Below are 9,327 nucleotides of genomic sequence, written 5' to 3'. Positions count from 1 at the left end.
AAATGTTATAAATATAGGCTTGCCTCTCTTCACTACTATATATCTTCTAAGACACAACACAGAGTCGGCACTGGATTTTGTTTGCCTGCATTTCTCCAGAACCCAGACTGTTTTTCCCTGAAGTCAACTTCAACAATGTTTCCACTCTTCCACAAATGATTTCTTTCATTACTTGGCAACTATGACTTATTGAAATGGTGGTTTGATAATATTTGCAACTGTCAGTACTTATCTTCTTTGGAATGGGGACTGTTGCATTCTTCTTGATTTCTGTGGCTTTTTGTCCGTCTCATATATCTTGCATAACAAATGTAATAATATCATATCTTCTATCTCAGCTTCTTCTGTTTTCTAGTATGGGACTATTTTTGAAACGGACTCACAACATATGCAAATTCACAATACTCAAATAAGAGAACCCCCCCCCCCCCCCAACCTGTGTAGTTAACTGATCTTAAATGTACGAATGATTGTGACTTGCAGTAGTATAAAAATGGACTTGCATGCTATTGGGAAGGAATGAAATGTTGGCTGGAAGCAAACTGGACGACACAGTCAGTGAACCGAACGCCGGGATAGCCGGGAACCCCATTGCACTTCTTCAGAGAAAAGGGAGATGGTCACACAATGGCTAAGAGCCAGAAGGGCCTCCTGTGACGCCCTTGAGTGCCGCCGGCTGAATTTCGCAACAGGGAGAGCTTGCGAACATATTTTATGTGATGGAGTGAGGAGGAACCGTAGCAGAAAGGACTATTGTCGGCTGCATGTACACACAAGTTGTGGGACGGACATATAAGGTTGCCATCATGCAGGTGAAACGAAAGCCCCTACTCTTTGTAAAGCGTGAGATACTGCTAAATGCGCAGCTCCTACACAAAAATTTTGTTTAAGAACATAAGAAGGACGGATTTTGATTCATATGAAACCTTGCCAGAGTGACTGAGAGCACAGCAACGCCGAAAGGAAGAGACAGAAAGAACAAAGAACTACTTTTCTCAACGAAACCACTAGGAAGAATTTCACCAGTTAACCAAGTTAAACATGGGCCAGGGAAGGGAACCTGCGCTCTTAGAAAAGCCTTTTTAGTGGTCGGAGCTCGCAGGAAATAAAATCCAGCCAATAAGGGCTAGCTCGCAACGAAAAACGCGGTAAAGCGAGGCTTTCTTAACGGACGCAATCGCACAGTAGAAATAGAATTCATGTTACTCTTCTCTTCGCTTTGTCGCCCCACAGAGCTTCTCTTTATGACGCCAACTTAGAAAGAAGGAAGCTGGCGCTACCGCAGATTAAGATCGCAGCATTTCTGCACCAGCAGCTATAATATGGTGAGACCGAGCCACTTCTGTGTGAGATGTAGGGAGAGACAGATCAGTTAAATCTCAGAGCTTGACTCTAACGATTTATCTTAAAATTCATCAAACGTCTGCTTCCAAATTCCATGACAAATGTGAGGTACTATCTTCCATTATAAATGTATTGCCTTCAACAGCTCTATTTAGTTCCTTAGTTACATCTTGCATAGATCATTTAAACGATTCTTTTATCGAAATGATGTGGAACGAGTCAGTTTACAGGATATGTATATGTGATTGGTGTTAACATTAATGAACACATTATTGTCTTTAGTCCTGCTCCTGCAACTATACTACTTTTTGTTGCTGGCTACCAGTTTCTAAGTAGACATTCGTCAGTGGAATACAAGAAGTTGTCCTGGGATAATGATTTTAAGTTAGTTAACACTTGCTTCGCTACCTGTTAGATATTTTATGTTATTGCGCAAATGATCAAAAATTTTTGTTGTTGCATATTTACAGCTTTAACAATGGGTAATAAACATCATTTTTCTTTCTAGTGTTGTTGATATGTACACTCGACAGCAAAAAAAAAAAAGTGGGTCACGCCTGAAATGCAACATGTAGGCTGCACCTGAATGTTTGCAACCAACATAGCATATCTGTGTTGCACATCGTCGAAACCCTCCACAGTACAGTCGTTGTAAGATACACAATGGGTACCGCTAGAGAGAACTAGAGAACACCGGTCTTTATAACAGTCCGTCCAGATGTGAAGTAACACCACGATAGTACAGAAGAGATCAGACGGTCCTTAACGTTTGTAAACTAAACTTAATCACAGTAAGTGACATTTCAAACGTTATGGGACAACTAATTTTGTTACATAAATCGTTCAGTAGTCCTTAAGCACAATTAAATACACTCCTGGAAATTGAAATAAGAACACCGTGAATTCATTGTCCCAGGAAGGGGAAACTTTATTGACACATTCCTGGGGTCAGATACATCACATGATCACACTGACAGAACCACAGGCACATAGACACAGGCAACAGAGCATGCACAATGTCGGCACTAGTACAGTGTATAGCCACCTTTCGCAGCAATGCAGGCTGCTATTCTCCCATGGAGACGATCGTAGAGATGCTGGATGTAGTCCTGTGGAACGGCTTGCCATGCCATTTCCACCTGGCGCCTCAGTTGGACCAGCGTTCGTGCTGGACGTGCAGACCGCGTGAGACGACGCTTCATCCAGTCCCAAACATGCTCAATGGGGGACAGATCCGGAGATCTTGCTGGCCAGGGTAGTTGACTTACACCTTCTAGAGCACGTTGGGTGGCACGGGATACATGCGGACGTGCATTGTCCTGTTGGAACAGCAAGTTCCCTTGCCGGTCTAGGAATGGTAGAACGATGGGTTCGATGACGGTTTGGATGTACCGTTCACTATTCAGTGTCCCCTCGACGATCACTAGTGGTGTACGGCCAGTGTAGGAGATCGCTCCCCATACCATGATGCCGGGTGTTGGCCCTGTGTGCCTCGGTCGTATGCAGTCCTGATTGTGGCGCTCACCTGCACGGCGCCAAACACGCATACGACCATCATTGGCACCAAGGCAGAAGCGACTCTCACCGCTGAAGACGACACGTCTCCATTCGTCCCTCCATTCACGCCTGTCGCGACACCACTGGAGGCGGGCTGCACGATGTTGGGGCGTGAGCGGAAGACGGCCTAACGGTGTGCGGGACCGTAGCCCAGCTTCATGGAGACGGTTGCGAATGGTCCTCGCCCATACCCCAGGAGCAACAGTGTCCCTAATTTGCTGGGAAGTGGCGGTGCGGTCCCCTACGGCACTGCGTAGGATCCTACGGTCTTGGCGTGCATCCGTGCGTCGCTGCGGTCCGGTCCCAGGTCGACGGGCACGTGCACCTTCCGCCGACCACTGGCGACAACATCGATGTACTGTGGAGACCTCACGCCCCACGTGTTGAGCAATTCGGCGGTACGTCCACCCGGCCTCCCGCATGCCCACTATACGCCCTCGCTCAAAGTCCGTCAACTGCACATACGGTTCACGTCCACGCTGTCGCGGCATGCTACCAGTGTTAAAGACTGCGATGGAGCTCCGTATGCCACGGCAAACTGGCTGACACTGACGGCGGCGGTGCACAAATGCTGCGCAGCTAGCGCCATTCGACGGCCAACACCGCGGTTCCTGGTGTGTCCGCTGTGCCGTGGGTGTGATCATTGCTTGTACAGCCCTCTCGCAGTGTCCGGAGCAAGTATGGTGGGTCTGACACACCGGTGTCAATGTGTTCTTTTTTCCATTTCCAGGAGCGTATTTGAGACAGTATATGGATTTATTACGTTGTACGGCAATTGGAAACAAGTTCTTTGCTGTCTAAAAGGTTTACCCAACACATGCTGAACGTCGTTCTACGTTCAATGGGGAGTGGTTTCGCATCAACTTTATGTAATACTAAGCAGTTAAAAGAAAACGTGTTTAACGGCGGCAAGCACTCTACGGAAATCCCAACATTAACAGTGAATCACAAGTAATATCATTGTTCACATTACTCATCAACAGTTACTTGTACACTAAGTTGTACTTTAAATGACATGACCAATGTCTTCGTTCTGGATCCGGATGCAAACCCAGAACGTAAAGCCATTGTTAACCAAGCAAAGCTTTGTGCCTTATTGAGACTCGATCACTAGGCAGAAAGAGACGTCAAATATTGACGTTTGCACCAGACTCAGTAATTGATTCTCAACTTGAACGTAAATGACGATAATGTTTGTGCGAAACCAGGAACCGTAATATGACAATAACCTTCTTGGTAATTAACCTCGAAAGATGTATATCGTTGCATGTTAAGGAACAAAGGATGCACATGTTTAAAATTGAAATGCCATCATGTAATGCTGGTGACAAGGATGCGAACCCAGCACCTAATCGGATTGTTGAATAAGTACGTAAAATCAGAATGTAGATATCACAGTTTGTCACCAGTAGTGAGGTTGGAACCTTACATGACGACTGAAGCTGTATTGTCTGACTGGGCCGGGCAGTATGGCCACGCGGTTAAAGGCGCTTCAGTCTGGAACCGCGCGACCGCTACGGTCGCAGGTTCGAATCCTGCCTCGGACATGGATGTGTGTGATGTCCTTAGGTTAGTTAGGTTTAAGTAGTTCTAAGTTCTAGGGGACTGATGACCTCAGATGTTTAGTCCCATAGTGCTCAGAGCCATTTGAACCATTTTGTCTGACTGGGATTCGAACCCGGCGCCTACCGCCGTCGTTGTCTAACCAGGAACAGACGAGAAATGCCCAATGTTGGTCCACCATTAGCGAGATGTGCGCACGTTTAACTAGAAATAAGGCGACAAAAACGTCTATGCTGCCTGAGAGTCGAACGCCGCACACATGGTTATGAAGACACGTTAATAATCAAATTCTTATTCAGTAGTAGCAAGGAGTAGCATGTTTAGTTGCAAGGCCTTTCTCATCCCTAGTAACGTGTTGCCTAATATCTGCGATATCATGACGTTAATTTAAAAGTGTGTTGACTGCCGGCTCTAGTGGTCGTGTATCATTGAAATGTAAATGATGTGCCTCAGCAGAAAGTAATTTCCGTCGTGCAGCACGTATTGTTTCAGAGACACTGAGTACATGTTATAAGTGTACAAAACGTGTATTATATACTACGTATATATTATTATTTGGAGAAGCTGCCGCCAAACCTCTTTACTTTTACATTCCGCTTAGTTGTCGTTGTTGAATACACGTTTTCTTAAGCTACATCTAAAGTAGAGCGCTTACAAGAAAGAATAGTTTCCTGCGTCATGCTATTGCTAGCTAGGTGAAATATTTTGTGGTAGCTATGTTTAAAATGAATGTATTTTTGAACGTATTGTTCGTCAAATATTTGAATGAATCGTGAACTGTAGGTGTGCCTGCATATGTTATAGCATAATATCTGTAGCTGCGTTAGTTTATACTACAGACTTGGGTAGGTTAGGTGTAACTTTTGATCCTTCAAGGGGTGATCGTGGCCTTGCGGCCCGGGTCTGTACTAGCCGCGGCTCGCGAGCTACGGGCCAGCCAGGCTGGCCGAGGCTAGACGGGAGTGAGCGAGCTGGCGGTAGCGTTGGTGGTCCAACAGCCCGGGACGAGCCAGCACGGCTGCGCCGCATGCCTCTGCCTCTGCCGCTCCGTTTGACGTAAATATGTTTACCTCCTCTCCTGGCATCATTATAAGAGCGGCAAGCAGTAATACACATCAGGCTGTCTGCCGTAATGGCTCACTGGGAGAGGTCTATTCGAGATAGAGCCTCAGGCAGGAAGAGAGTGAGCTCACAGCAGGAAGACAGGGACCTAGTGTCTAGGAGCAGAGAAAATCCCTTTCTGAACACGAAGCAGTTGCCGCGGGAGACCAACTTCCCCGGCTCCAGTGATGCGATTCGCCGAAGGCTGAGGGACACTGGACTGCATGCACGACGATCCGCCGTGAAACAAGAACTCAGTGAAGACAACGTTTTATACCGGCTAGCATTTGCGGAGCTCCATCTGAGGGCGTCGTGGGACAACGTCATTTTCACTGATAAGAAGGTGTTTTCCACCAGTAACGACGGTCCACGAATCGTTTACAGGCCGCAAGGAACTCGCCATCGACGCGAATACGTAACCACGACGAGAAGAAGTGGCCGGCTATCTGTTACATGCTGGGGTTGGATTTCTGACAGCGTGCAGTATGCCCACATATTGGAAAATGTGATGCTTCCGTCAGTGCGAATGCTGTACGCAGAAGGGGACGTCACATTGCAAGAGGACCATTCTCCCATTCACAAGTCTGCATTTGTTCAGCAGCGACTCTCCACGATTGGTGTCAACGGACTGGCTGCCACGGGTGGCTGATATTAACTCTATGGAAAACATGTGGGCTGAGGTCACCAGAACATTAACAGAGAACTGGCCACGAAACCAACCAACTACTGCGGACGCCCTTTGGGACTGCGTCCTGGAGCCGACCGAAGTGGCCGTGCGGTTCTAGGCGCTGCAGTCTGGAACCGCGAGACCGCTACGGTCGCAGGTTCGAATCCTACCTCGGGCATGGATCTGTGTGATGTCCTTAGGTTAGTTAGGTTTAACTAGTTCTAAGTTCTAGGGGACTGATTACCTAAGATGTTAAGTCCCATAGTGCTCAGAACCATTTTTTGAACTGCGTCCTGGAAGCATGGAAGGAAGTTGCTTCTTCAGGCTGTTTCGTCCGACGGCTTATACATTCTATGCCAAGACCCATGATAGAAGTACAAAATAATGAAGGATTCTGGATAAAATAATAGAGTCCTTAAAATGTTTTGTTATGTCTTCTTTTTCGTCATTTTTCCTCATTGGGAGCTAGTGGAAGATCGTGTGGCAACAGAAAAGATACCATGTGGGTTAGTTTTCCTTTGAGTTGCCTTTTTATTTCAAGTGGGTTTCTTATGAATATACAGTTTGTTAAATATTCTATTTTGACTTCATTTCATTTATACGTTGTCTAGATACTTACAAACTCATCAGCGTACATGGACTCTGTCACAGTAGTTTTTGTTGTTTCAAATACATCTCTCTTTTCCCCTCCATCCATGAATACACCCTCCGTCCTCCACACAATACGCAAACGATTTCATATTATGTTTACTCGTTGTTAAAATCTCCTCTATTCTCTCTCACACTCTCTCTCTCTTTGACACTATCGCCGCAAGTGCCCTTCTATTCCATTCCCCCAAAACTTTATAAACAAATCTAGCGGTTTCCATTGACGCTACATTTTCTCTTTTAATTGCTGCTGTCTTTACTCTCTATCATTCCTCTCAACACCTATGAAACCGTATTCTTTGATCTCCCCTTCCCTATAACCCATTCGTCGTTCTGAAAACAGTCCTTCCTTATCTCTCGGTGCCGGCCGGGGTGGCCGAGCGGTTCTAGGCGCTACAGTCTGGAACCGCGCGACTGCTACGGTCGCAGGTTCGAATCCTGCCTCGGGCATGGATGTATGTGATGTCCTTAGGTTAGTTAGGTTTAAGTAGTTCTAAGTTCTAGGGGACTGATGACCTCAGATGTTAAGTCCCATAGTTCTCAGAGCCATTTGAACCATTTTTTTATCTCTCGGTCCTAAGATAAAACGAACTGTGGCAAACATCTAGGTAAGCAATACTTTGCAAGCATTTCACGCTTATATTTTGCACTTCTGCCCTTCTATCCATGCCCAGATCCCGCCCTCCTTCCTGTTACCCGTTCCTTGACATCTGCATCTACATCAAAATGAATACTCTGCAATTCATAACTATGTGCTTGGCGGGGGGTTCTGTGGTGTGGTGGATTAATATTGTATTGTTGTGTAAAACGTGTAGGTTCACATCTCACGTCAGGCGTAGATTTTTAACACACACAAGTAACTCTCCTTCACCCCTAGTAATGCCAAGTGCAGAACGCCAGTAAGCTCCGTAGTCTAATATCCTCAGTAAAAATAACATCCCTTCGCTGCCGACTGGGGCAGAGCGGCATTCGTTTGAGCTGTGACAGATGGAGAAACCCTGGAAGGCAGAGACTCTGTCACCAGCAAGCCATCGTAAACTAGAAAACGTATTTCATTTCATGTACCAATGGCCATGTAAGTTCGGAAGGCTCTTACTTTATTGAAACTGAGACGTTAAAATTGTGGTGCTGGACTGGGATTCGAATTCGATTTCACTGTGTTCCCCAAGACTGCAAACTCTTCTAGGCCTCCTCGAAAGGCACCTATCTGGTTTCGAATCCTGATCAGCACAAAATATTCATTATTTCATTTCAAGCCCTAGCATGTGCACTCCGAACTACTAGTGAAAAATAGTTGCATTTTCAACGTCTCTTTGTGCGTTGTCAGCTGTAACGTGTTCGTTTCAACTCACAGCCACATGATGAGCTTCTTATCACAACATTACAAGCTCAAACGTTTCCTTACATCTTTTCAAGTTCAAACATTCCTCTCCATCTTACTGGCGAAAACCGATTTGGGTTTGACGTTGTGTTCGTTGTGATCACCGACGACGATATGTTGTGGATTCAACTTCTAGCCAGCAAAGTATTTTCCATCACATCACTGAAAGTACAAACATGGCACTCCTAGCTATTATTGGAAAAGAATTTGATAGTTAAAGTGTCTTCATGACCACGTGTGCGGGGTTTGAATTCCATTCAGCACAGAACGTTTCGTCGCCTGATGTCTAGCTAAACCTGCGCACATCTTGCTACTGGTGAACCAACAATAGCTATTTATCGTCTGTTGCTGGCTAGAAAACGTGGCGCTAGATGCTGGGTTCGAATTCCAGTCAGACAAAAACAATTCTATCGTCATTTAAGGTTCCAACATCTCGGTATTGGTGAAAACATTTGATATTTGACTTCTGATTTTACGTGCTTCGTTAACAATCGGATTAGGTGCTGGGTTCGCATCCCTGTCACAAGCTTTACATGATGGAATTTCAATTTGAAACATGAGCATACCTTGTTCTTTGTGAATGACACCATATTAAACGTCATTGGGGGTAGTTCCCGGGAAGGTAACTGTTATGACAGGATTGCAGGTTCAGTACAATCATTTTCGTCATTTATTTTCAGGATCTGAATTGATAACTGATACTGGTGCAAACGTCTATACTTCACGTCTCTTTATGCCTAGTGATCGGGTCTCAATAAGGTACAAACAAAACTTAGCTTAGCTTAGTTAGCAATGGCTATAGGTGCTGGGTTTGAATCCAGGTCCAGAATAACGACGTTGGTCATGTCATTTAAAGTTCAGATTTGTGTACATGTATCTGTTGATGTGTTACGAGAACAGTGATATTACTGGTGATTCGCTGTTAACGTTGAGATTTCCGTAGAGTGCTTGTTGCCGTTAATCGCGTTTTTTTACTGGTTCGTCCAATATCCAGTTTCCAGAGCCACACGCCGTTGAGCGACGTTCAACATGTGGTTGGAAAACCTTTTCGAGAGCGAAAAACTTT

This window comes from Schistocerca cancellata, chromosome 4 (assembly GCF_023864275.1).
Source record: "Schistocerca cancellata isolate TAMUIC-IGC-003103 chromosome 4, iqSchCanc2.1, whole genome shotgun sequence".
In the NCBI taxonomy this organism is placed as follows: domain Eukaryota; kingdom Metazoa; phylum Arthropoda; class Insecta; order Orthoptera; family Acrididae; genus Schistocerca; species Schistocerca cancellata.
Note: the sequence above shows the minus strand (reverse complement) of the source record.